The 16,519-nt window shown below is 42.0% G+C and overlaps 1 protein-coding gene across 1 annotated transcript in view; it reads right to left on the reverse strand.

Moving 5' to 3' along the window:
• The window catches only part of LOC117753118 (carbohydrate sulfotransferase 15-like), a 33,533-nt gene extending 25,991 nt beyond the window's left edge, over positions 1 to 7,542 (reverse strand). Inside the window, exon 1 of the mRNA XM_034571008.1 lies at positions 7,304 to 7,542. The gene's annotated coding sequence lies outside the window, so the exon portion shown is untranslated. The remainder of the gene's footprint in view (positions 1 to 7,303) is intronic.
• Positions 7,543 to 16,519: the final 8,977 nt, after the last annotated feature.

The raw sequence follows: 16,519 nt of genomic DNA on the forward strand, positions 1-16,519 counted from the left end.
AAAGTCATGCGTGTAAAAATAGATTCACAAATGTTTTCCAGGAATACACAATAACCAAAATACCAATGCCTGTTATTAATGTAGTATCGTGTGAGTCAATGAATAGGGCCTCAGTACATATATATTTTTTAAGTTTAGGTTTTAATTGCAAATTAATTCAGAACTGTATGAAAATAAAATCAGATCAGAACACAGAAATGTTGATGCATAACCTAAAGACTGATTTATTTCCCCCCTAAATTTGTCTGTCTTCCTTTCTCGAAGATTTTGAGCTCTTCCAAAACTATGGAAAATGTGTGTTTTCTGAGGACCTGCCATTAAACGGTTAAAGAAACGGTTAAAGAAAGATTAAAGGTCATGGTTGGAGGGAACCAACGTTGGTTGTTGGTTGGGCGTACGATGTGGATTGTGGCGATTCTGGAAAAAAAACACATGAATCTGCAAGTTTTGTGTTTTTCAAAGCAGATTTATTGAAGATATTTATGGACATTGTAGATTATAACGGTACCCCTCCGTCAACTCCATCACGGTCCTCTGAGGAGGCATAACTCACAGTTTGAAATTCTGTGGTTTAAATCAATCAGCTCCTTTTAGAAAGAATAAATCAATAACCAAATAAAATCCAGTAAAAGTCAAAAATAAAAAAGCCTTATTATGTATTAGTTTTCAGCTGTATATTATTAATAATAAAGAGATGCTATCAGTAATGTGGTTATGTAAATAGAAACATTTACATAATTGTAAACATGCAATTTCCCCCTACTTAAGTAATAATATTCCCACACCACAAAGTGCCATAAATCAAACCAGTAGCTGCATTAGGGCTCTGTTCTCGTTCACCAGCCTCACGTCTATTTGGCACAACTGGGTACAGATGTCGAGGGAAAGAAAAGCCAGTTTGGTTTCCCGCGTGTCATTAATACAGGCAGTGACCCTCGACTTGGCAGCGGCACGCAGCATCTCAGGGACGCCAGATTTACCTTCCTCCTCTGCACCTGAAAGTCCCAGCGTGACGTCCACATCGTTCATGGGGAGAAAACTGTCCGAGCGAAACGTAAATCAAAGTGAAACGCACGAGAACGCTTGTGTTCTTTTAAGGCATGTTGGTTTTCATGGGTGAGCTACTATGTCCATGCTGATGTCTGATATGATAAGTCACACTCATTCCTTTAAATACAACATGTTAGTTTCCCCCATGCGATAGAATTCCACTCAACAATGCTCATAACAGCTCCTGACACTTTTTAAGAAAACGTCACTGTGGGAAGTGGGACATTTAATGTTATTCATTTGCCACCATATTTCCATGTATGGATTGGTTTTACCTGCAAAAGGGGAATATAAATGTCTGGAGTACTGCATGCTGTTAAAACAACGATTCCCTTTGTTTACTAGACCCAATAACACTGGAGAAGAAAAACTATGCAAGTCATTCCCAAGATAAAGCAGATTAATGTCCGTGGGGCATGTTAGCTTGATCGCGAGAAGCTCATCAATCACAATGACAAACAGCCTCAGACCGCCGCCTCAGACAGACGGCATCTTCTAGAGTGGTTGCTCCACCGCAGCCACATAAATCCTGCCCGGTGATCCACTACTCTTATCAGGAATACATAACATAACTTCATTGGAGGATTAATCCATCACCAGGCCCCTGCGTGCACCATTATTTTCAAAGTCCAACTCCCACTCTCTAGTGTTTAGCCGGAAAAACAGCCAGATACTGCCTTCTGTGTAGATCATTCAGTCTAACAGTGGAGTCTGCTGTCATTTCGTTGTAACGCAAAAAAAAACACAGCAATCTGTCTATGAAACATTAATGCGACGGGGGGGTTACTGATGACAGGCGTGAAGCAAAAGATTGCATCTTCAAGAGCTGACATCTTTCTATGGGCTGCTGAATAACCCAAGACTTAACTTTTTAAATAGACACGCAGAACAAAAACGGCATCTGACAGCCTGATTTGTTTATGTTGATGCACACGCACCATTATCCGCATACTGATGAGAGACGTATGTGTAACCACTGTAGTTTGTTCAGAATGAGCAGTCTTCACTTTAAACCACGCTTTGCTTGTTTCTGTCATTTGCAGTGATGTAAATTAGAGAGAAAAAGAGGTGGGTTGTTTTCTCTTCCAGCTGTTTGCTTCCTTTAGTTTTTCAAATACTTAAAGTTAAGGAACTGTAATCAAAGCAGAGCTTGCATCTGACAGTTGAGGCACCACAACCAGCAATTCCTCACATTTTAAAGCTGTAGGGACTAATTGTCTCGGCAATAACCAATAATCTGTAAGCACTGAGGAACTATGTTGACGGTGACACATACTGTACAACGCGTCTCCACTTCCTCCCACCATCCAGAAATAAAGACAGCATATATCCAGGATATGAACGCCTGCATCAGTGGCAGTAGGGGGATGGAGCCGCAGTATTGAGGTCAGTCTCGGCTGTCAATCATGGCGTTTCAGCCCGTTTTTGTAGCGTCAAATAACTAATTAAAACCAAGGATAGCAGGAACATGAGCACTGGAAAATACATCGTTGTCATAAGAACTATCTAAAATGATAGAATCCATCTTGGCGAAAAAATTCTTTGACTTTTTTGTTTGGTCCATGTCTCATCCACTAACATGGAGGAGGCAAGGTTAATGACCTATACTACAGTCAGCCACCAGGGATGCTTTCATTGATAATCATGTCATTCATCTTTACATACAGATACATATATTGCTCAAAGTATCTTTTTTTTGTTTGAACACTGACATGTGGCGGGTTAGAGAGATGAAAGGCCAGTTCCGGGTGTAGATGCAAAATCTTGAGACGTGCTTTTTTTAACAGTTTGACCTTGTTATGTGTTAATGTTGCCTGCGTCCATATTGGTTGAGGGTCCATATGGACAGCCTGAGTGCCCTGTGTCCCAGAGGAGTCCCGTCGAGCTGCACACTGTGGCCCCTGATGCACACTTGACACTGGGCTTCCTGTCGCAGTGACTAAAATAAAAGACCCTTAAAAGAGAGGTCAAACGCTTCATTTGAGAAACACAGGCTGCTGCTTCAGGCTCTCAGGCTGAAAAACTGAGCTGTATCCCTAAGGGTGGGGGGGGGGGGGGGTGAAAGAAGTGTCGGAGTTATCAGAGCGAGGCCGCAATCTGTGAGTCACTGGGAAATCGAAGGAAGGGAGTGGATCTGAAGGACTGGTCAGAGGTTTGTTTTGGGGGAGTGAGACACTGAGGGCCACAATCTGTGAGTCACTGGGAAATCGAAGGAAGGGAGTGGATCTGAAGGACTGGTCTGAGGTTTGTTTTGGGGGAGTGAGACACTGAGGCTCTGGGACAGTCCGTTGCTCTGTCTGGTGCAAAATGTCCCAGACGAGTCTGTCTGGGAAGCTGGCACAGAGTCAGGTCGAGCCAACTCAATGTTCATCGCGGCTTCTGATTTCTAGTTAATTCTGATGAATAATAATGCAACGGGGGCCTTGACAGAAAATGAATCTAGATGCAAATCAGCACATTTCCCTAAGATTGATGGAAGGTAATAAACACGGCATTCCACTTATTTTGGAAATTAAAACAGGATGAATAAACAAGAGCAAACACCAGCATGTTGAAACCATGTGACATTAAATACAGGATGGCAGGAAACAAATCACATTGAATTCTTTATTTGGACCCAGAGTGTCTTCGGAGCTGCTGTGCCTGTTTTGCAAATGACTCAAAATCTTGTAACAACATGGGAACAAGATGGTCAAATAATACCAGCAAATCCCCAGACGCCTCTCTCTCCAAAATAAAGCCTGTTTCTTTTGAAACCCGCACTAATCCAGTGTGTGGTTCAACGTTTGGCCAAAGCACTTGGATATGTTTTATCTCCGTCAGTGTCTAATGACCTTAAATCTATGAATTTGAAAAGGGCAACAAGTCTGTGTGTGCTCGCTGCCAAACTCTCCCCAGTTTCCCTGATGAAGTGGCCATAAAAGGGCATTTTAAAAACTGAGTATCCTTCCCCTGAGAAATTATTTCCAACAAAGATTTCAATAACAAAGACATCCCCACTTTGTCTGCATCGCAATAATTAAGTCTGCAGCCGGCCGGTTACTGAAAGAGGCCGTATCACTGGAATCGCTAATGAACGGAAAAAACTGTATCCGAAAAGCTAATTCCTGCTAAGATCACACTGACATGTAATCAAAGTCGGGTTGAAAAACTTTAACATCTTTCTGTATCATAACTGACAGCAGGCATAAATATTATTCCTCCCCGACTTCTGTGTCTTTTTTCACATGCTCTCTCTTGAATGTTGCACAAAAGCTATATGTTTCGCATTGCAGATCTGACAGCGTGTGGCGGGGGTGATTCATTTGTTTATTTACTTTAAGTTCTCTCTAAATGAATACTTAATCAACGCTCCATAAACAGCCACGTTAACGTTCCGTCTAAATCAAGAACAATCAGCCAGAAACATTATAGCTCAACTTATCTCAGACAGAGTAATTCATCAAAGGGCTTCAGTCACCCAGTAGAAAACGAGGAGTGGGGGGGGGCAAAGAGATGAAACGAGCTGAGACGCAATGGCGTGCTTTTTTGCGAGAGAGGGGCCACGCACGCTACACCCAGTCATGGCATTTAAATCATTCTAATCATCCATCCCACTCGCTGCATAATAATATACTGCAGCGAGAAAGATTCCCCGCCACATTAACGACACCTACGTCTCAGCTTCCCACACAGACACTGTGTCAACTCGCAAGTAAACAGCTACTCTCGGCTCACACTCAGCGCTTGTACGTGTAGAAACCACGTAAATATTACATGTGCATCGTAGTGAAATGGGTGCTTTTCATCATCTCTATTGGTTTATAGGTGTATTCTATGATATTGTAACGAAACAAATCAATAGAAATGCCTTGTTTTGCCCAGTTAACAGCACAGACCCCCAAAATATTCCCACAAATCATAGAAAAGCAGCAAGCCCTTACATTTCAGTAGCCTTATAACCATAGAACATGCATATCTGACATTTACATTGTTTGACATGAATTTCTACTAATTCTCTAACTCCTCCAGCACTTTTGCGCTTGACAAACTCAAACCGCTTCTACATTTTCATCACGCCTTTTCTCTGATGAAGTTCACTTTTCCCGTACGGCGGATGTGCTTGCAAGCAGCTTCCATGTACCTAATTGAAAACTCAAGTACAGTAATTAAAACCCCTTGTATTACTCTGCACATTAACTTCCTCAACTCGAGCAGTGAAGAGGAGGGAGAGAGAGGTTAAAGTGATGTGATGCACCCCGAGGGCCTGTCCCCAACCATTAACCAGCCCTCCCATGCATCCATATATTCCTGCAGCACATACTGAGGATGTTTACGTCTTGGGAAGTGTTCGAATGCAGCTGAGGCGGGCGAGAAAGGCCAGATGTGTAAAGTGCTGTACGTTTGGGAGCCGGTGAAGGACACTGTGTCCAAAAATAGAAAAACATACCAGTAGTCAGTTGATATTTATATTTATGACGACAAATGTCTCATTATTATTTCTCCTTAAGTTTAAAGACCTATTTTTACTCCTGTGTGAAGGCTGTGGTTTTAAACTCTTCTTTAGGGGCAGAGACATAAAACTTGTTAAACCGCAAAACATTTAACAAATCTGAGGTGGAACATTAAAACCAATAATGAGTTCTACCTTTGTTAAATTGTTATTGATGAAAATTATATTGTGGTGATTATTTTTATTGTTTTTTTTTATTGCCCAGCCCTAGTGTGAAGTATGGGGAGTTTAAAGTAGCACAGGGTTTCCATGTGGTCTTAAATACATTTAAAGTATTATGTACTACATCTTAAATACATTTATTTAGGTCTTAACTATGTTAATGTTTCGTTAAACGCTGCTACAGATATTCAAATACAGTAATAAAACTACAAACAAGACCAACTTGACTGTGGGAATTACTATGGACACCTACTGTTAACTACCTGTATTGAAGCGATAACAATGTTTCGAGGGTTATTTGTCTGTCTTCAACAATGGGGAAGTAATCCTGGGACTTGACGCAGAACTTACATTTTAGTCATGGCTGTGGCTCATGGGGTAGAGCGGGCCGTCCGCTAACCAGAAGGTCGGGGGGGGTCAATCCCAAAACACTGAATCTCCAGATTAAGATTGTGAGTGATGTGTGATAGAGAAAGCACATCTATGCACTGTGAGACTGGCAAAACTGTTCTGTATTGAGTGGTCATCAAGACTAGAAGACATTGTATAAATACATGTCCTTAACTATTCATTATGATTCTGAAAAAAGCCTTACAGTTAACTTGTTGAAATCTGCTGAAACCATGTGTACAGAGGGCTTTGATGGCCCCAGTCTAACATTATGTCTAATTATTAACTTGTGTAAATAAAACAAGAACAAAATTAAGGAGTGAGGTTCCCAGTCAGTGTCATGTGAGCCTGGCAGCAGTGTGTGGTGTGTGTGTGTGTGTGTGTGTGTGTGGTGTCTCAGGTGTAGGACAAAGAGATGAGAGGACCGCTCCATCCCTCCTGAGGCTTCCCCTGCTCCTATTGGTCAGCGGGAAATCCTTTTGTTTTGGCTCTCACGGTTGAGGAGCCCCGACAGCATCTCATGAATGGAAGCCAAATATTCCCCTGCATGCACAGCAACAAAGAAAATGCCAAAGATCTGGACTTTAGAACAAGCGCAATCCCTCCCAGGGCTGATTGGCGGGTGGCGAGGAGATGTGTATTCTCCACCTCGATATTGATTAATAATCACAGTTTGAAATATCTGCACGACTTGCGAGTGTAATTCTAACGAAGGGGCAACAGAGCGAAGTTGGGTGAGAAAACATAGTGAGCCATTCATCCTCTATGTGCGGGCTGCGGGAGCCTCTCCGCTGAAAGGAGCCCGTTATATTGGCGACGTCTCCGCTTTTACACATAGGGCAAACACATGCACACGCACACACACACGCATGCACGAACACACACACGAACACACACACACACACACACACACACACACACACACACACACACACACACACACACACACACACACACACACACAGACACGAAGTCAAATCACCCAAAAAACTTTTCCATTTCTGCAGCTCGGGTCGTGCAGCCTGGAAAAAAAGCGAGGGCATGAACTTCCAGACACACACACACACACGCACAGGAGGCAATGGCAGATTGAAAGATGGAAATAAAGATGAAATCGATACAGTCGCTGGAAAATTAAAAAGCAAGCTGCTGACACCGAAGTATAGAAATCCAGCGGTGTTTAGAAATAGAAAAAAGAAAGAAACCTACCATTAGTTTCCTCTCGGTGCCGGCAGCGCTCACACCACCACCCCGATCAAACTACTTCTCATCGCCGCCTCGCATGCGTCTCCATCCCGGTCACCGGTCACGGGATGACTGGCATTTGTAAGTCCGTGTAATGACTGTAAATCCTAATATTATTATTCAGATTATTTGTGTTCATCCAGCGGAGGTTGCGTGTGAACAAGTTGCAGACTGTGACAGCTCCTGCTCCTCTCTCTCTCTCTCTCTCTCTCTCTCTCTCTCTCTCTCTCTCTCTCTCTCTCTCTCTCTCTCGCTCTCTCTCTCAAGCTCCAAATGTGAGCGGTGGGAGTCACTCTCTACGGTTCTCCTCTCTCTCTCTCTCTCTCTCTCTCTCTCTCTCTCTCTTTGTGTCTGTCTCTCTCTTTTGGTTGGGGTGAGGGGTGAAGGGGCGCAAAAGGAGGAGGGGGAGGTCTCTTACAAAGAAGGGTGAGCCAATGAGCCAATATATATATATATCTCTATATATGCAAATAAGACAAGTCCTCTATTATATATGATATGATATATTATAATGGGAATAAACATATGTCAAAGGTATCCAGTCAAGCGTTCAGTTATTTTGGTTTTATTTCATCTAGTTTTTAGAAATCACATTTGGTTTCCGAGATGAATTTCATTTGTGGCTGTTTGTAGTCGTTTTCGGACATGTTTTTATTTAAGGGTCAGGGCTGAGGGTTCTTATCCCAAAAAGCTCTCAGATCTCATTGTCTTTCCAAGTTGACATCATTGTCAGCCTCCCCTACGAATATGGCATCTCTTTGTCATCCAGAGATATTTGAATTCCTTTTTGCTTTTCTTTCATTTTGGCGTCCGTTGCATGTGAGGTCATCAACACGCTGATTAGCTCACTGAATTTTCCAAATTCTGCATTCTTGCTGTATTCTCACATCAAGCTCACTCTGACATTTAACCACCATTTAACGTACAGCCCCTCTGGAAAATCTCTGGGAAAATGTCCAGACTTCAGTCCATGTCTGAAAGCAGCTGAGCTTAAATAGGACTGAAATTAATTAATTAATAAAATAAATTGAGTGAGTGATCAACACATAGATGGCTGTTTGTTGTCTCGTGTGGTTTATTCAGGGGATCCAGGCAAACTGGGGAAGCTGGAACAGTATTGAGAGATGAACGCCAAAAACATAGTAATTTGGCGTTGCATGGTAATTCTTTGAAGCTGTGAGCATCCCAAAGTTTCATTCATGTTCACTGAGGACACAAATCTATAAAGTACAAAATGTACTCTATACTGTCTTTATTAATGTAGGCGAACGGACCCTTCAGGCTCAGCATCGACTGCTCATGCACTAAAGGCAACATAAATCTCTGTAGGAATCTACAAGAGCACTACATAGCCAAGTCTCTGTTGGACCATCATTGGATTATTGTGGTGCTCAGTTAAAGGGGGGGTGACAGTGGGGGAGGGGACGGATGACGGCAAGACAGCTGCTGCTCGCTGGCTGGTTAATCAGACCGTCCACGGAGGCAAAGAAGGATTTATAGGAGGCCGTGTCATGTCTGTACGTTTGTAAGATCGTCTTTGCTTTACGTCTCCAGTGTGTCGGCGGTATCTACAGTAACTGATAAAGGTCAGTATTAGACATTTTAAACAATAACAAGGTTCTTGCCGCGCAGACAAGGAAATATAACAGAATCCACCGCAATTACTAGAGAAAGAAAGCAAAGGTCAATAACCTCCCCGTCGATATGAGAATGTGTGTGTGTGTGTGTTCGTCTCTTGGTGTTTCGGCAACACGCGCACCATCCCCAGCTCCTGCTTGATGAAGTCCAGCTGAGAGATGCATGGAAGCCAGATGATTCACCCCTGACACATCCAGACGATTGAGCCGCGACACAAAATCAAAGCTTGACTACGTGATGTCGCAATTCTGTCAGCGAGGGGTTTGATGGGAAATATCGCGCCTCATATCATGTTATTTCAGTAATGGCGCCACGGGTCTGATATTGTCGCTGAGTCAGTCATCACTACCATCATCATCGCAAGCACTGGGATGGCTCTCATTAAGTTTCTCTTATTTTCTCACATGCTGGTTCCAACATCCATTGTTTTTCTACCTCTCCTTTTCTCTATTGCAATAAACAACAACCCCACGGGAGGTTATAGATTCTCCAGAACTTCATCTTCTCACAATATGAATTTTTGCAGCTGCGTCTCGTCTCACTCGTGGATGATCCCAATCTGTTTCACTGGTAAGACCATTTGCCTCTGACGGCAACAATGATGATGATGATGGTGCTGAAGTGATTGTGTAATGGCTGGTTGTCTCTTCAGCAAGTCATTCAGAGCATATGAGTCACTCTGCCTGCAGCGTGCCCCATATCTGCAGTCAGACGTCCCTCTCAGCAACAGCCTGTCTCAGCCTCTGTCTCTATTAAAGCCCAGAGGAAATTACTGACAAGGAAACTAATTCGAAAAAAAGTCGCCGGTCCCACTTGTTTTTCGTTTCTGTGTGTTCTGGGCTCAGAAAATTACATTTCATCACACATTAGGTGGGCGGCGGCTGGAAACGAGCATGTTCATGCGTGCGCTTGTGTTAAGTGTTGTTTTTTTAACCTTCAAGCCAATTCCAGAATCATTTAATTACCAGATATTTGGACCAGAACCTCTGGTAAGTCACCTTGGCTGTGCCGTTGAATCGTTTGTTTCGTCACACGCCTTCGATACCAGAGATCAAGGCGGCGGCATTTGGCAGCATCATATCAGTGTCATCATTGCACAGTAATGGTGGCCATCATTTCAAGCGTGGCCATTTTCCACCACCCCACTTGCTTTTTAAGCCTCTGAATTTGATCAAAGAAAACACAAAACAGTCCGTGAAGTTAGGTTGTTCGTGTGTCCTTGAAATGGAAAAGCTTTTATTTTGTAGATGAGACCAAAAAGACTTTTCACTGTAGTGTCAGGCTGATGTAACATACGTATTTGTATCTGCAAGGTTAACATCCATCCCAGGATTTGTAATATTTCAGTCCCTCCTGGATTCTTAAAGCCTGAGATATAAATCACCAAAGAGTCTGCGAGACCCCCCACAGTTCCTCTGTTACGGAGTATTTTTATGATCGGCACGACAATGTCAGCTTCTTTGAGGGGTCTTTTTTTTCTTTTCTGCATAATGAGAAGAGTTTAAAATGTTGCCCGCAGGACGGTCAAATGAGAAATAATAACTTTTACAGATTCCCGTTAGTGCGAGGGGGAAGGAAAAGATAAAAATCACATGGGGTATTTCTGAGGAAAGAGTGAATGCTGACCTCAAGCCTAAATGATTCACTGTTTCCACTGAAATGGGATGAAAATGTCTTTATTCTGTCCTCGGTGCAAATGTGTTTGTTGTTAAGTCTGGTTTGAACTGCCGGGAGCTCGGGCAGCTGCTGCCGTGTGGTTCTTTACAGCCTGGGCATTACTCATCCCTCTCATTCCATATTGTGTGTGTGTGTGTGTGTGTGTGTGTGTGTGTGTGTGTGTGTGTGTGTGTGTGTGTGTGTGTGTGTGTGTGTGTGTGTGTGTGTGTGTGTGTGTGTGTGTGTGTGTGTGTGTCAAGTTTGAACACTGGTCTGACCCTAATGATATTTGTCGGAGCTACTCAGCACCAGTATAAGAGTTGAACAAAGACCTTGGAATGCAGTTCCTGAAATAAAAAAAATTGTTTATCTGATAACATTTAAAGAAAAACGGTCCCTGTGCCTCGAAAAATCAATACTAACAAGATTTGTGTTGACAAACAAAGACACAGTACAAAAAGCCCTGTATAGAAAGACGTATGAAGAATATCACAATGTTTGCTGTTAGTCTAAAGTGAGATGACGGGAAACAACAGAAATAATGGATAATTCGTTTCATTGACCAAATGGAAACAGTGTAAAACAGTATATCTCTTGATCTCATTAGCATTTAAAGAAAGATGCTGCCAGTATCCTTATATAGCTCTGACTGTCAATGAACATCGAGAAAAAACAACCATCAGTGCATTTGTCCGTCCCTCTGGGCTTTGCTGTTTTCTCTATCTTGTCTTCGGCCCAAACCCCATTAATTCCCACTGAAGTTGAATCAACATATTGGGTTTCGCTTCCCCACAATTTCCACTTTTGCTGCACCATCTAGCAACGTTTCGTATGGGTATGTTTAGGAACACTTGGGTAAAGAGCGTGAAAGAGCCTGGTCTTGGATCAATACCCCCCCCCCCCCCCCCCCCCCCCCCCCCCCCCCCAACAAAAAAAGAGAGAAGTGGCTGCCAACAATGCTCCCGTTCCCGAGGGGCCTGCTGAAGGCAACAAGTTTGAAAATCTGCAGATTACAAAGATGCTCTTAATCTTTTCTCGATGCCTCAGGATTCATTAGCTGCTGCTTCACCTAAATCTGCACCAAACTGTCAGTGGTCAGGTTGTAGGCGCCAAGGAAGCAATAAAAGAGACACTATCTCTGTCCAACATTGATATAGGAGAGAAATGTTAAATCATTCACATTATATACCCACCACGCATCCACACCACCTCTGTACGGCTTAAATATATTTATAAATATGAATAATAGATACTACTAGAATATGGCTCCGTTGAACATGCACCAATTGCATTTCCCAGGCAAAGCTAATTATTGATAAATATATTAACTATTAATTTGGCAGTAATTGTTAGTACAATCTTGTTAGTACTTTGGTGGTGTTGCTTTCTTGTGATTGTTGGTTTATTTGTTGGCAATAAGAAAACTGTTAAAAGAAAATTAATTAAATGCTTTAAAAATGATATAAAAATCCCCCAAAGTCAGTTTCCTTTTTGTCTGTCAAGAACTAGACCCGCAGATCTGCTGCAGAACTTAAAGAAACTCATAATTTTTTCATGTCTGGTCTCATATGGACTAATATCATGTGAATAAATAATGAAACTGCCTCCGATGGCCAGGCACAGAGCAGGCTGCTGAATCTATCACCATCCGTTAATGTGCAGGGGTTCTTCTAAGTTCACATGACTAAAGCTGATGTGCGCTTAGCCCAGGTCAGGGTTGTGCAGCAGTAGTCTACGTTACATGTTATTTGTTTGGACAAATACCGATTGCCAGCAGGCCCCACAGGCTCTCTTTATAGTCTTTAATAGACAGAAATGATCAATACTTCTTTGGACGCTACAATTATATACTGTGCAGCATCAGAGCAGAGGCGCATCACAGGCTACATCCATACCAATAGGTTTTTTTTTGTATAATGTCATTTTGTCCGTCCAGACAACAACACAGTCCCAAACTAAAACTGGGGCCTGCAGCTTTTCCAAACTTAAAAAAACTTGTAAACGTGGAATAGTGTGGACACCAGGCATAAACGTAGCAACAGCAATATATTTTAAAATTTAAATGTTGTGGTGTGGATGTCGCCTCGGAGTTGCAAGGTCCTATCACGGGACTAGAAGAGATTTGAGGAGGATTTGGTGTCAAAGTGAAAAAGTAAAGGCAATAGATTGGAAGTAAACCCACTGCCAAGAGGGAGCATGATAAGATTAATGAGGCAATCTGCAAACTTCACTTCAAATCTACACACACACACACACACCCCTGAACACCTTTTGACACATGTCGCTTCTTGTAAAATGTCTGGTGCAAAAGGTTACACCGGTGTCGTCAGAGGTTTATAACCTGGGAGGAAAACTTCCACACTGTTCCGTCCCTGGCCCAGATCAAAAGGGAAAACTTTATTCTATGTGTTAATCTACTATAATGTGCTTTCAAATACTGGCATCAACAATCACAGGGAGACACCAGTACCTGACTCCACAGAGAACAGTGCTGCCTCAGCACTTCAGCAAACCGGGAGATTCGATCCAAGCTGCCACACTCCATCGTCCCCGTCATACCTCTGTGCTTCAGGAGGCTGCTCTTTTCACATCAGGCGGATGAACGGAAAAATGTAATAATTCTGTTGCAATTCTCAATAGAATCAGTAAACCACGGCACGTGTCGACTCAGCTGAGCTCCCAGAGACGTTGGAGGGAAAACGGAAACAATTTTCTCCTTGAAATACTCGTTCGATTTATGTGGGACTGCTTATGCTTGTGGAAAAAAAAATCTTCAAGGGTTCCTGTCTCTGTGGAGAGTCAGTAGAACCTAATCCTGTAGCGTTGGACAGGATGTCATTCATCAGTTTACCCAGCAGGGTAACAGTATGCATACACAGTCCCAAAGGGGATACAACTTCTTATATTGTAACATAACACTGAATATACATATAATGCATGAATGAAAGCTTAAAGAAGAGAAAGAGATATTAAGAAAACCTGTAGATTAATGGATTCAGTAATGGTTTGTGGAGGCAGAACCGCGATTAGTCAATTAATCACTTAAAATATTTCTAAGTAGCAAATATTCTTTGTTTTCAGCTTCTCACATGTGGGGGTTTGTCAAATATAATAAATGTCTTCAGGTTTTAGATTGTATATAAAGATGCACGACGCTTCTCCACTTCCTCCCACTATCCAGAAATGAGAAATTATCCTGGATACAAACGCTACTATCTTGCGGATAAGGAAGCAAGGTCCCACCCAGGACACACCCTTGATGAATCATGAGTCTCTCTTCGCTGTCAATCATTATGTTTCACCCCGTTTTTATAGAAACAAATAAATGATGAAAACCAAACTTACCTGAAAAATGTAAACATACAACAGTGTGATCAGAACTAACCTACACGACAGAAACCATCTTCGGGAGAAATATGTTTGACGTGTACTTTTGACGTTTGGTCCATGTTCCATCCATTAACAGGAAGGACGCAGGGTTTATGACCTATAATGTAGCCAGCCACCAGGGGGCGATTAAGATGATTGGCTTTACTTTTGGGACAGGGTGATGTTATCCATCTTTATATTCATTCTATGTTTTGAACTATCTGTCAGAAAATTAGGAGCAAAGAAGATGTTTTTCAACATTTTTTAGATTGAACAAATTATATAACTAATAGGAAATGATTGGCGGATTAATTGGTGCTGGGAATAACTTTTAGCTGTCAAACAAAACTGAATAATTATCGGTTCTAGCTCCTGAAATGTGAAGATATTGTACTTTTCTATGTTTTAATTGCTTGAAGTAAAATTATGGTTTTAATTTGAAGTTGTCTCGTTGGCCTCTGGGTCATCGTGATGCTGTGTATTGTATGAAATATTATGAACTAAATAATACATAAAAACAAAAGGAGAGTTTTTAGGTAATCACAAAGGAAAGGATTCATCAGTTGCAGTCCTTAGGCACAGAATGTCTCATAAACACCCACACACAACTTGAGCTTTTCCAAAACAAACACTGAGCCAAAAAAACTACACCCCGAATGTGTTTCTTTGCCTAAAAGTGAAGTGATGAAAAGGCTTTGTGAGAGAACTGTTTGCCCGTTTCTTTGTGTGTCCACAGACTGATGTTTTTAACAGGCCTCAGTGAATGGAAGCTGTCACTATCTTAACCTTGAGCTCAGTCCCTTTTCAGATTTGAATTGTTTCTTTGTGATGAGAGAAAAAGGAGTTTTCGAAGTCGTACAGATCTCGAGGGGCCAAGCGACGTTGAGCGAATGTGTAACTTAGCAATGACAATGACGCATTTTCTTAGCGTTCACCACTCGCATATTATTTGAACGGCTCCGCCTGTTACATATATATTATTGTTACACACCATAATAATCAGCAAAAGGGCTCTCCTAATGTTATTGCCTTTATCAATATCAATAGTTGTTGCTCCAGAGAAACTTGCTGGCACAGGAACTAAATATTTTTCCATGTAATTGGAAATAAACACTATTCTATTGGATGAGAAATTCTTCCTCTAGCGCCGTCCGTCTTCTTCGGGAACATTTTACACCAGATGCCAGGTGCCAGGAAGCAAACACAGTGGGTTTGCGAATGCAGATTTTATTAAGCCGACAAAGGAATTCAAATAGCAACCGAGACACAAACATGAACTGGAGGATGGCTGGAGGTTAATAAGAGTACATATCACTTGCTCGGATTTAATACGATTTTTAAATGGCATGATCATGTAAATACACTGAAGACTCTAAGATGGTTATGGCAAAGCAGAGTAATGATAACCTTTCTTTACTGGTTTGATAGGCCACAGTGAAACCCTGCTTGTTCACTCGCTTGAGGAGTATTTTTTCCTGACATTTATGTTTGATGTGATGGAGACCACATGAAGGCTTTTTGAAGCGATGCAGAGTTGTGAGTTCACCGCTGCGTCGCTGTGTGCCAGAGCATGGATGCACATGTTGTTTTTCATTCAGCTCGACTTTAAATCTCGTGCTCAGTCTTTCAAAGTGTGCACCACAGGGATCACATTTCCTCTGCTTCATGTGAGACAGTTTGATGGTGTATCCGGTTTTTGATATCCCCACCTTTGCATACCCGCATCCTGCCGGTGGAACTCACGCTCGGAGGATCCGCACACTTTGTTGTCTTTCTTAGCTTCCGAATCACATTCTCATCCTGTGATTGTTGACTTCACTCAGGGCACAGAATAAGAAGTAATGAGAGATACTTTCAGTGGCGTAGCTGCGTGGCTATTAACATCAGTCAATATCAATTTATATGCAAATCAACGTGATTAAAGCGGATTTCACAGCCGCAAGAACTCTTCAGTGTTTCGGTCACAGATCAAATCAATCACAGATCAAAAGGAGATAATTGGATTAATGCAAAGGATTTGCACCTTTGCATTAACAGCACAATGACTGCCCGCCACCATGTCTGACCATGGAGAAATTAACACAGTTCTGATGGGTTAAGATACTGCCATATGCCCGAACCAGCTCAGGCAGAGATAGCCCAGCCGAGTGGCTAACCACAGCCATTTCATTACACCTCATGGCCTGCTTGAGGCAACTAAATTGGATTTTTTAGCTCTGTCATCACTGGAGAGCATAAGGTCATAAAGCAGATGAATTTCCCAACAAAATGGAGGATAATTTTCATTACTGTGTGTACTTACAAGGCACAGCAAGCTATTATATCTCTAAACGTGAAGAGAGAGCTGCTGCCGAGTCTGTTGTGTGCAGCAGCGCATAAAACTAGACAAGATTAGGGTGTTTAAGGGTCACTAGTGCTAATCAGAGAGTAAATATTTTAACTAATTTTAACTAAATTTCTTTCCTTAAACAAAACACATAATTTGCATTATTACTCTTAAAAGAGCAGATCAAAACA

Source organism: Hippoglossus hippoglossus, chromosome 19 (assembly GCF_009819705.1).
Source record: "Hippoglossus hippoglossus isolate fHipHip1 chromosome 19, fHipHip1.pri, whole genome shotgun sequence".
NCBI classification, from domain to species: domain Eukaryota; kingdom Metazoa; phylum Chordata; class Actinopteri; order Pleuronectiformes; family Pleuronectidae; genus Hippoglossus; species Hippoglossus hippoglossus.